We start from the raw sequence: 12,389 nt of genomic DNA, 5'->3' as shown, positions 1-12,389 counted from the left end.
TCTGACTCTGAGCAGGCACAGCTGCCGTAACACTAAGACTAAATTGTCTATTTCCCTTCCTCATAAGAAACAAGATATGTATTTTTAAAATAGATAAGTACATTAAATGCTTGACAAAAAATGCTGAAAGTTACCTTGTAGTCTCTATTAAATAGGACCCTTAGTTTGCTTCCCTGCTAATATTTGTTCTCTTCTGCCACCTTATGGCTATTAGTGAGACACAAGCACAGCAGCAGTAACAGCAGTGAATTCCTGGTGCTCAAGACTATATGAAGCAGAATTGGGGTTCACATCAATTAGTGTCCAGTTTCTAAGTAGGAACACTTAATAGGCTGAAAGAAGTGTTCAGTGCAGAGCTTTGTGCATTCTGTAACATCTCTAGAGTCTCTGTTTTGCTTCAGTAGAAAGTATTTATGTAGATATTTTCTTAGGAAAATGTCAATATTTCAAGACATGAAAACAAAAAAAGCAACACCTTTCTGCTGACAAGTACTATCTGTAAACTATGCAATGCTGCTATTTGGCCTAAAACCCAGTTGTCTGAGAGATCACCTCCCTTTGTTTCCCACCGTGTTGGTTATGATATTCTATGTGTCTTTTCTCGACATGCCCTGGGGGGTTTAACTGCCGTGGACCAGTGGGTGGGCATTCCTAATGGAGGACCGAGGCCTCTCAAACCTGTTTCCTCTGGCTGTGCTCCGGATCATAAGTTTGGTGTTTTCATGGGCATGCTTTAAAACCCATTTGTGTAGTAAATGTCATCAAGTCTTTTTGTGTGACCATACTAAGAGCAGGCCATGGAGGTTCTTTATGGAGTTTTTATGTTAGAGTTAACTATAGTTTGTCAATTTAGTATTTATTTTCATTCATGTAGAGTTCTCAGGTAACAAGCAATGAATGCAATTGATAAATTCCTAAAACAATCCTAAATCTTAATCTTTGAGGATTCTTTTCTAGTCTTAATGAAAGTTCATTATTACATGTGTTTTACAAGTGTACACTCAAAGTAAATGCCTCTTCTCAGCCCAGACTAGGAAAGGACACCTGATCTGGAAGGTGAAATCCATTAAAAAGACACAATTTTCCTACAATTCCTACATAGGGTATTCAAGATTCTGATGGGGTGTCCACCCCACACAAGTCCTGAAGAGGTAAAATAGGCAAATTAACTTTATAGGCTGCACCTGGAAGAAGCCAGGGACTGATGAGGCCTAATGGTTAATGAAGTCCAGCTTGGGGAGGAGCTGGGATAAATATAAAGCGAGGAACTTGGTGGTAAAAGGGGGCTACAGAGAGGAATTCTGCAATCACTCCCTAGGGAGGAGGAAGTTGGCTAAGTAGAAGGAGAAGCTCTAGGGAGAGAGTCAGCCCTGTTATCCTGTCTTGGGCTATAGATTCTGGCAAAAACCTCAGAGGGAGTGAAGTGGCCACAAGGAGCGGAAGACAGGGTGAACCAGAAGATAGGGTGGGGAAAGTAGGAAAGAGCCCAGGGAAATAGCAACAAGGTCACACCTTGAGAAGACTCGGGTTGTTGGGCATAGGGCCCGAGGCTGAAACCTGGAGTAGTGGGTGGGCCCAGGATCCCCTGCTGGCCACTAGGAAAGTGCCACAGACTAGGAGGTGGATCGGAAGACTGTCTGAGACTGCGGATAGATTGTTTGGCCAGTGGCCCGTTGCTACCATGGAAGGTCAGGGCTATACTGATCTGGCCAGAGAGCTGAGTCATGAAGAGGAAGTAATCTGAGTTAAGAAAGAGACCATGGGGCATCAGACCTGTCGAGAGCTAATCCCCATATGATCCATAAGGACACACCTCAGCAGCAAGTAGTATGCCCTGTGACAAAGATATTGCAGCTTTCCTTGTAATTAGAAAAGAAAACTGATGTGTCTCAGATACCACATAATGGGAACTGTTGGTATATGGTGACATTTTAATGATGAGCACTGTAAATTACTTTTAACCTTTTGTAAATGTGAACAATCCAGGACTGCACTGCACATTGGTGTTTTCTTATTATCCTGTTTCTGCACACACTTTACCTACATATTGGAAAGAGAAAAATAGGGAGAAAGTAAACTTTTCTCTCTCCATTCACCAAAATATAAAACAATGCCTCAGAAATAAGCACTGAAGCTTTTTCTGAACATAGCATATGTTTGCAAATAGTTAACATTACTGTAATACCGTTATGTTTAAGCTATAAATATATTTTTGAACTCTGGATAGAAGCAGTCTTAATACATCTGCGTGTCAAACACTGCTAGTTTTACTTTGATTCACTCACTGTAAGATAACCCATAAAATGTGCCAGACAGCTGTTTTATCTCAGAACTTCCCATATAACTAAAACTTCTGCATTAAAAAATGGCATCAACATTACAGGCATATATATACACTGCCCAGGCCCAAACAGCTTCTGTTTACTTACTTCAGCCAAGTGTAAACTATGAGAGAATAAATTAAGTTCGCTTGTAAAAGCAACTTTCTTGCCAGAGTTTCAGTTTGTTAGTGAACAACCTCCATCTTCACATCTTTTTTCACCCTCCCTCTGTTGAATCTCTGTGAAGTAAAGCTAAAGATTGTGCAACCCTTCCTCAGCGTGAAAAGCACTTACTCACGTGCGTAGTCCTTTGGAATCCAATGAGACTGCTTGTATTTTTATAAGTGCTCTCCATCATCAGTAAGCATTGCACTATCTAGCCCTAAGGAGTCAACCTTCCTTTTCATGGTAAATAAACTGCTACAGCCCTGTCCCAATATAGTAATACATAGCACATGTATCTGTATCTGAAAGCACTTTACAAATATTAATACTCACAACCCCCCTTTTTACAGATAGAGATTAAGGGATTTGCCCAACGGCATTGGAAGAGTCAATGTTGGCATTGGCATTGAAGTTTTCTGAGTCTCAGTATCCTACTCTGTTTGTTTGACCAGGTTCCCTTCCTGGTTGTTAACATTTTTTTCTTGTTTTAATTTTTCTGGTTGAGTTTTCAATGACGTTAATAGATTGCAGGAAAACTGCTCTGTTGAGCTCCTAATTCCAGGACCAGATAAAGAAGTGAAACTTCCTAACGTTGCACTGTTATTCTTCCTTCAGTCACCATAGCCACTTGTACTTAGTGACAGCTCATGCAGAGCACAGAACTACAAACAGTCATCTTTCAGTACAATGAAACCACACACTAATGAGAGAATTTCTCAGGAGATCTGAACTTGTTCTTTATAATGTAATGTTGACATTCTTGCAGACTGCTGATCTGGGGTTTGGTTTCTCTTGAGTACATTACACTTGTACATTGTATTAATTAATTTAACTCGTGAATTTGAACAGACACTCACCTGCTGAGAGCCTGGTATTGTTGATTCCACAATTTCATTCATGTGTGCTTATATGTCTACAACCAGGACCGGCCCTAGACCAAATGGTACCCCAGGTGAGGAGTGTCTTCGGCGCCCTCCCCTCCCAGTTGTTAAATGTTTGAATATCTTATTTTTATTGCATTTGTAGCCCATTTCATTACTTTGATGAACAATTTGCATGTATAATTTATCCTTGTCATATAAGATAATAAATTTTCACACTAAGATCTATAAATCTATATTTATTCATGCCATATATAAGCACATTTTAAAAAATCGTTTCCGCTAAGCTTATAGAAATTTTTAATTTTAAGAATAAGTGAAACGTATTAACATCAAGAAATTGAACTGTGCACCAACATTGGGTGGACCAGTATTAAATAGTGTTACACTAGGTGACAGCTTTAGAATGTTAACCCTAGTCCTTTGGTTCAAAAGGTTCTTTTCTTGCCTTTGCCCTCACGAACTGAAGCACAGCATCAGAGAGATCCAAAGACTGGCCAATGGTATTTTCAAGCAATAAATAGCAAGCAATTTCAGTCTCTTTATGGCCATCATCAATCGAAGATATGTTTTAATAAGCTTGAGCTTCGAAAAGCTGCACTCACCACTCGCAGCTGTGACCAGCAGCATGAGCAGAATCCTCAAATCTGTCTACACATTAGGAAAAGTGTCCATCAGCTCTGCATCATGAATGAACTGGAGAACTTAGAGTGGAGAGTTCTTCTTGTGTTGCAAAATGTGACAGATGTTGTCCAATTCAATAGAGGTCTTTATCATTGACGTCTGAACATCCCCCAGGTGTCTGGTACAATTGCTCAAGAGAGTTTTCCTGTCCACTGGCAGCTTACTAAGGTCATACAAAAAACCCCAGGTCTTTTTACGGTACTTCATTTGTCCAAACCTTTCATCAATAGACACTCAACGAGTGAGCAAAAAAACTCCCTCTTGAATTTTTCTTCCAAGCTTCCTATCACCTCATCTCTGCCCTCGTAACCCAACTGTCTCTTCTTCCTATAAATACAAGTTTCTTTGAAGCAGGCTCAACTCCTAAGTTTTTCACTATTTCTTTGACAGAAGTGATGGCATCTTCAAATCAGTTGTCTCTGTAGGCCACAATGACATCAAAGCAGCTTCTCATCAAAATAGTAGTGGTCGCAATGTCCATCGACTGAGTTTGTAATACCTTGCTTATGCTTACTTGGAACAGGATATCATTCCAAACCACAACTGAACCAGAAATTTGAAATCAGTGATCTGGTTTGCCAGGCTTTACGCCTCGTGTCGGATTCCGCACTCAGCTTTACTTGACCGCACCAGTTCCATCAGGATATCGTAAACCTGTCACTTGGTACCTAACTGGCCTTAGACTGTCAATACAGCTCTCCCAGCGAGTGTCACTTAGTGGCTTCACAGATTTGTGAAGGTCGGATTTGTAACATTGTCCATGAGGATCTTCCACCTAATAGTTGATACTGAAAACAGGATGTAGGTCCTTTGCAGTATTCCAAAGAGAGATACTGAATCTACAGAAGATGAACTGCATCTGACATAACCAGGTTGAGGGAATGGCAGTTACAAGGCACGAAGAAAGCTCTTGGATTCAGTGCAAGGATCTTTGCCTGGTTGCCAGTGTTTCTTCCCTTCATATTCATGCCATTGTCGTAGCCTTGGCCACGGAGGTCCTGAAGCTTTATTTTATTCTCATTCAAAACATTCATAAACAGTTCTGTTAGGCTTTTCCAGTAGAGTCATCCACAGACCGGAACAGATAAAGTATTCCTTTAGCACTTGAATAAAGCCATCCTCGTTATCAATAAATCTTACTATAAATGACCTTTTCACTGTGACTAATGTCGGGAGTGCAGTCCATTATTACAGTATACTAGTTCGCTTTGCTGAGCTGCACCTTCCTTGCCATAAGGTCAATCAATTCATTTTGAATTGTTTTGCTGAAGTCATGGTCCATGTCTTCTTTACAAACTACTTGATGTAGGTGCTCATTCATGACATCGTCATATTTTCCAAGGAGCTCTACCAAACCAAGGAAATTACCATTATGTTCAGTGAACAACTTATCCAATGAGCCCCAGAGAGCCAAATTATTCTTTGCAAGGAAAAGGATATTTGAGATCAGATACTCGAGCACATTTCTCCATTGCTGGGTTTCTACATTAATAATGCACTGGTTTTCTGCATCTGCGCATTTATTCAGCTTGAGCTTGGACTGAACTTCAATCCATTTGGAGGGGGCCTTAAAATGGCCTGGTGACTTTTCATGTTGCTTCTCATCATCAGCTAAGTTATGCCAGTAATTGTACCCAGAAAGTGCAACGATTGTCATTTTGTAAAGGGAAATGATGCCTCACCAATCTACTAGAATTCTTTGAGGGGGTCAACAAGCACGTGGACAAGGTGGATCCAGTGGATATAGTGTACTTAGATTTTTAGAAAGCCTTTGACAAGGCCCCTCACCAAAGGCTTTTAAGCAAAGTAAACTCATGGGATAAGCGGGAAGGTCCTCTCATGGATTGGTAACTGGTTAAAAGATAGGAAACAAAGGGTAGGAATATTAAAATGGTCACTTTTCAAAATGGGGAGAGGTAAATAGTGGTGTCCCCTAGGGGTCTGTAGTGGGACCAGTCCTATTCAACATATTCATAAATGATCTGGAAAAAGGGTTAAAACAGTGAGGTGACAAAATTTGCAGATAATGCAAAACTACTCAAGATAGTTACATCCCAAGCAGACTGCAAAGAGCTCCAAAAGGATCTTTCAAAATTGGGTGACTGGGCAACAAAATTGCAGATGAAATTCAATGGTGATAAATGCAAACAAATGCCCATTGGAAAACATAATCCCAACTATACATATAAAATGATGGAGTCTATATTAGCTGTTACCATTCAAGAAAGAGATCTTGGAGTCATTATGGATAGTTTTCTGAAAACATCCACTGAATGTGCAGCAGCAGTCAAAAAACCAAACAGAATGTTGGGAATCGTTAAGAAAGGGATGGGTAATAAGACAGAATAAGTCATATTGCCTATATATAAAGCCATGGTACGCCCACATCTTGAACACTGCGTGCAGATGTGGTCGCCCCATCTCAAAAAAGATATATTGGAATTGGAAAAGGTTCAGAATAGGGCAATAAATATGTTTTGGGGTATGGAATGGCTTCCGTATGAGGAGAGATTAATAAGACTGGGATTTTTCATCTTGGAAAAGAGACGACTAAGGAGCGATATGATTGAGGTCTATACAATCATGACTGGTGTGGAGAAAGTAAATAAGGAAGTGTTATTTACTCCTTCTCATAACACAAGAACTAGGGGTCACCAAATGAAATTAATAGGCAGCAAGGTTAAAACAAACAAAAAAGTGTTTTTTTCACACAACACACAGTCAACCTGTGGAACTCTATGCCAGAGGATGTTGTGAAGGCCAAGACTATAACAAGGTTCAAAAAAGAACTAGATAAATTCATGAAGGATAGGTCCATCAATGGCTATTAGCCAGGATGGGCAGGGATGGTGTCCCTAGCCCCTGTTTGCCAAAAGCTGGGAATGGGTGACGGGGTAGATCACTTGATGATTATCTGTTCTGTTCATTCCCTCTGGGGCACCTGGCATTGACTACTCTCGGAAGATGGGATACTGGGATAGATGGTCCTTTGGTCTGATCCAGTATGGCCATTCTTATGTTCATTCTTGTCAAATATTTTGCAACAAAACAGGCCACCTTCTCAGTTGATTTCAAGTAAACTAGCCAATGCCTATTCAGTTTCTCACCATTCTCGAGCATTCTTTCACAGTGTGACTTTAAGAAGTGTCACTTCTGCTTATTTACTGGAAATGTCATATCCTCAATTTTGCCCAGCACATTCAAAATAATATGATCAATATTGGCAGAGTTGAGCATCGCTGGCCATAAAGCAGGATCTGATGTACTGATTTGTGATGTGCAATTTTTCTCACTGCTATTTCTGTCATCATGTGAGGCTGAGTCTTCTTTATTATTTCTCTCCTTTTCATGTAAACCAGATTTTATTTGTCATTACTCTCCTTTTGTGTGGGCCACATTCTTCTTTATCATAACTCTCCTTTACGCTGCCAGGAAAACTGGACAATTCTCCAGTTGCATCTGAAGAAGTGGGTTTTTTACCCACGAAAGCTTATGCCCAAATAAATCTATTAGTCTTTAAGGTGCCACCAGACTCCTTGTTGTTTTTGTGAACAATTCTCCATCACTTTTATCACATTTCCATTCCTTATCTTCAGGTAAATCTGCTAATTCTTTAGTAATAGGACTTCCATCATTTACGCTTAGCTCCTCAATTTCTTCTGCAATGGGACGATCACTACTGCCTACAGCCCAGTCTGTGTTGTTCTGTTTCAGGTATTTTCCTATCAAATTTCCCCCTGCTGCTAACTAGATTGCAGTTGAGCTTTTCACTTCCTATACTGAGCTCCTGAAGGCTTCTTTGAGGGCATCTTTTATTATCTACTGGGAAAACAGTATTAATGAGAGCAAAAGTCTATGTTCCACAGTCTTAGAAAGTCATCAAACATTACATGTTAAGCATGGCAAAAAAAGTAACAGTATTTCTTTTATACTGTTGCGTAGATAGGGGTTTGATAGATATCTCTGGTGTTTCATTAAATATGTCCTTTATTAGTCACTACTTACACTCTTCAAGTCTTAAAACACAAGTACACTTTCACAATTACACAATAAAACAAGGTTCACAATATCGCAGCTGGGATCTCACTTCATTTCACTTCGTTCTTATATCTCACTGACTGACTGGTGATGCCCAGCCCCTTATATACCCACGAGGGCATGGCTGACAACATATTAAGAGGTTCAAGGAAAATGTGGTCCTCAGAAAGTTTGTAAGGTTCCACGAGATTCTACATAGGTCCAGAACATGCTAGGAGGTTAGTGAAAAATAAATCCACATACAGAATACCTGAAACATTTTACTTCAAACGTTCTATTTTCCCTTTTGGCACTAACAACAAAAACAACACACCAAGCCCAGCACCTCACCCAAGCCCGGCACCCCAGACAGTCGCTTGGGTCACCTGCCCCTAAATCTGGCCCTGGACTGGCCAATGCTCCTGCAACCTTTCAACACTTCATGAATGACGTATTTAGAGACTTACTGGACCAGTATGGAGTCATCTATCCTGATGACACTCTTGTGTTTTTAGACAATCTTGAGCAGCATTGTTACCATGTTTGTTCCATCCTAGAAACATTACAAAAGCATGACCTGTCCGTGAAGTTGGAAAAATGCACCTTTTGACCAGTCCTTTACAGAATTCTTGGGTTACAGTCTCTCCCCAGAGCGTGTTAAGATGGACCCCCAGAAGGTGGAAGCCATCTGTGGCTGGATTGTGCCCACATCCTTCCAGGAGTTACAGCACTTCCTGGGTTTTGCAAATTTTTACTGACGATTCATTCCAGGCTTCTCAGGGCAAACAGCCCCCAGGACCAATCTCCTCTGCAAGGCTGTCAAATTTCTTTGGACACCTGAAGCTAACCATACTTTCAAACAACTCTCCTTGATCTCCTGATTGCTTGTCTTCAACTCCAGCCTAACTCTGACCCTGATTTCTCTCTCTCAGTTCTAGCCTGGTACTGCCTCTGACATCTGGTCTGTGACTCCAGCCTGACTCCAATCCTGACGTTTGCCTATGGAACTTGGCTCTTGCAATTCCTCCAACTCCTGCTCGATGACTACCATCCCTGGTGGGCAGTCCTCAGCTCAGCTGTGACCGCTAGGCAAGATTGCTTGTGCCCCACTCCCTAACACTCAGGTATTCTCATGGATACTTTGGAGAAACTGATCCAAAATTAGAGTCCATAATCTCCTCTACTGTTTGAATTTCCTGCTTTAACCAGCGGGTTGCTCGGTCTGTTAATTTTTGGGCAAACACCTGGGGCTGTATCTCTCCAGTCCATCTAGTTGCCCAAAACTTCTGGTGATATTTTTCTGTGGATAGGCCTATTTGGCCTAATATGGGCACCTTAACAATACTGTAGTCCCAGGATATGTTCATTGCTCAGGGCCATGCAGGCTGCTTGAGCTTCCTGACAAGTAGGGTGCTAACTGAAGGACTCATGTTCCATTGTGCCAAGCGGCTTCCATAGGTACCCGTTTGAATGTTTCTAACAATACATCAGCATTATCTGCAAGACCCATTTTACACAGGCCAGCCCCCTGGAGCTGATTACTGCTCCCCACAACTGGACTCACCAGACTTCGATATAACTGCTGCTGCACCTGCGCCTTTTACAGCTTTCTGCTGCTCCACCAGCCACTGCGGCATTCCCTCCATTGCCTGGATTGCCAGATCTTCACATTGACTTTTTCTGTCAGGTTCTCTATCACTACAAATGAGGGAAAGATCCCGCATAAGCTCCACATGTGACAGGTCAAGTGTATTAAAGCTTAAATGATCAGAGTGCTGGATCAGTTGCTGGATCAGTTGCTGTCACAGAGTGCCTAAAGTTAGGTTCTTAAAACTATATTTAGGCTCCCTCACTTTGGCATTATTTTCAGAGGTGTTAAACACCCTCAGCTATGACTCACCCTCACTAATTTAGCTGTCTAGGTGTGGATTTAGGAGCCTGACTTTAGGCAAACTCTGAAAACATTGGCCCTAAATCTTAATCTCTTTGTGTCTGTTTTTGTATCTGTAAAACTGGGATAACAATCCTTACAAGTGGTGACTTCACTGCATTGTTACAAAGACTATTTAATGTTTGTACAATTTTTTGAAGAAGTAAAGGATGTTTCTTTTTGTCATTTAGAAACACATATGTGTAATATGTAGTAAAATGTGGTGCAAGTTACAACGGGGGACTTCCTTTAATTGACAATAAAAATCTTTGTGAGGCAGTAGTTATTTTTGTCCCAAATGACAAACTGCCATGTCCCATTATCCAAAAGCTTTAAGATATGACACACTCAATTTCATCTAATGAAAACAATTTTTTAAAAAAGGCATGATGACACATGCAAACAGGATGAGCATAGGAGAAGTATTTCCCCATTTAGCAGATAAATAACTACCAGTGACATTGTTTTCCATGGCTGTATTTATGTGAATTTTATTTCAGGAACTATTTAATTGAAAGAAGTGCAGCCGCCAGTCAGCACACAGACATCATTCCACTTATTATTTGTACTTTATCCTATTCATTTCATGCACTTGCCATTCAGTAACATGTATCCCTTTTTAATTATCAGCAGAAAGGACTAATGCATTGTGATGGGTTGTGCCCCTTAGGAAGCCACCTGATGTGCTGAGATACCACTGAGTCTACCTGTTCTGCCAGCCTGGGCCCCCTTTAACCTGTCTTTCTGAGGCAGGCTATTAAAGCCTCCTCTAACACACACACACACACACAGGCAGGGCCACACCCAGCTTCAGATCAGCTCTGGGAAGACTCATCTTAAGGGACTTGGTTCAGCACTCAGATGCCCACTTCCCTTGGAGTGCAGATCCAAAGGTATATTATGAAATCTGCCTCCTCCCTCAATGTGGAGGAAGGTATGCACAACTTCTCGTGCCCCCTGCCCCTGTTAGAAATTACACAAACTGGGTTATATTATAAACAAAACAAATTTTATTAACTACAAAGGCTGATTTTAAGTGGTAAAAGGGGTAACAAACAGAACAAAGCAGATTACTAAGCAAATGAAACCAAACACGCAAACTAAGCTAGTTTCACTAAAGAAATTGGTTACAAATAGTATTTTTCACCCTAGATATTGTGGTAGGCAGATTGTGGAAAGTCTTGAAAGGCAGCTGCACTGGTCTCCAGCTTGAAACCTTAGTTATTATTACTCACAAGTTGGACGCCCTTCCAGCATGGGCTCAATCCTTCTCTCCCCAGTTTGGTTCTTGCTTCCAGGTTTTTTTTAGTGTCTCTTTTGGTGGGGAGGCAGAAGAGAACCCTCATGATGTCACTCCCCTGCCTTTGTCTTTGTCTCCAAGTGGAAAACCACTGGGATTCCAAAAGGGGAAGACGGGTATCCAGCACCAGATGACTCGGACCCATGTCTCTTCATGGCTGTGGCAGCCATTGCTCATAGGCTGTCTCCAACGTCCACAGGAAGACTAAGCTCTTTCACTAAGTCCATTGTTTCTTCTAATGGCCCATTAGCCCTTTTCTGGCTTTTCCATTGTTGTACCTGAAGGGCTAGTTGGGGGTGACACTCAAAGTAACACATTTGAAATATAGATACATAGTTAATATTCCTAGCTTCAGATACAGAAATGATACAGGCATACAGATTGGATAAGCACATTCAGTAAATCATAACCTTTCCAATGATATCTTATGTGAGCCATCTTGCATAAAGTACATCTCAGTTTTGTCTTATTCATATCATAAGGATATTTTCATAAGGAATATGGAATGGAATGTCATATGCATACCTTTTCCAATGCTAAACAGACATCTTCATAGATTCCAAGTCCAGAAGGAACCATTGTGATCATCTAGTCTGATCTCCTGTATAGCGTAGGCCATGGAGCTTCCCCAAAATAATTCCTAGAGCATATTTTCTTAGAAAAACATCCAGTCCTGATTCAAAAATTCTCAGTGATAGAGAAGCCATCCTTATAAGCTGTTCTAATGATTAACTACTTTCATTTTAAAATGTACACCTTATTTCCAGTCTGCATTTGACTAGCTTCAAGTTTCAGCCATTGGCCTTTGTCGGCTAGATTGAAGGGCCCATAATCAACCTGTGTAGGTACAGACGGTGATCAACTCATCCCTTAACCTTCTCTTTGTTAGATTGATGGAGCTCCAGCTGTTTATCTTATCACAATAGGATATGATTTTTAATTCTTTAATCATTCTCGTGGTTCTTCTCTGAACCCTCTCCAATTTATCAATATCCTTCTTGACTAGTGGACACCAGAACTAGACACAGTATTCCAGCAGCAGTCACACTAGTGCCAAACACAGAGGTAAAATAACCTCACTACTCCAACTC

The sequence above is a fragment of the Natator depressus genome, chromosome 2 (genome assembly GCF_965152275.1).
Source record: "Natator depressus isolate rNatDep1 chromosome 2, rNatDep2.hap1, whole genome shotgun sequence".
NCBI lineage: Eukaryota > Metazoa > Chordata > Testudines > Cheloniidae > Natator > Natator depressus.
This window is presented reverse-complemented; position numbering follows the sequence as displayed.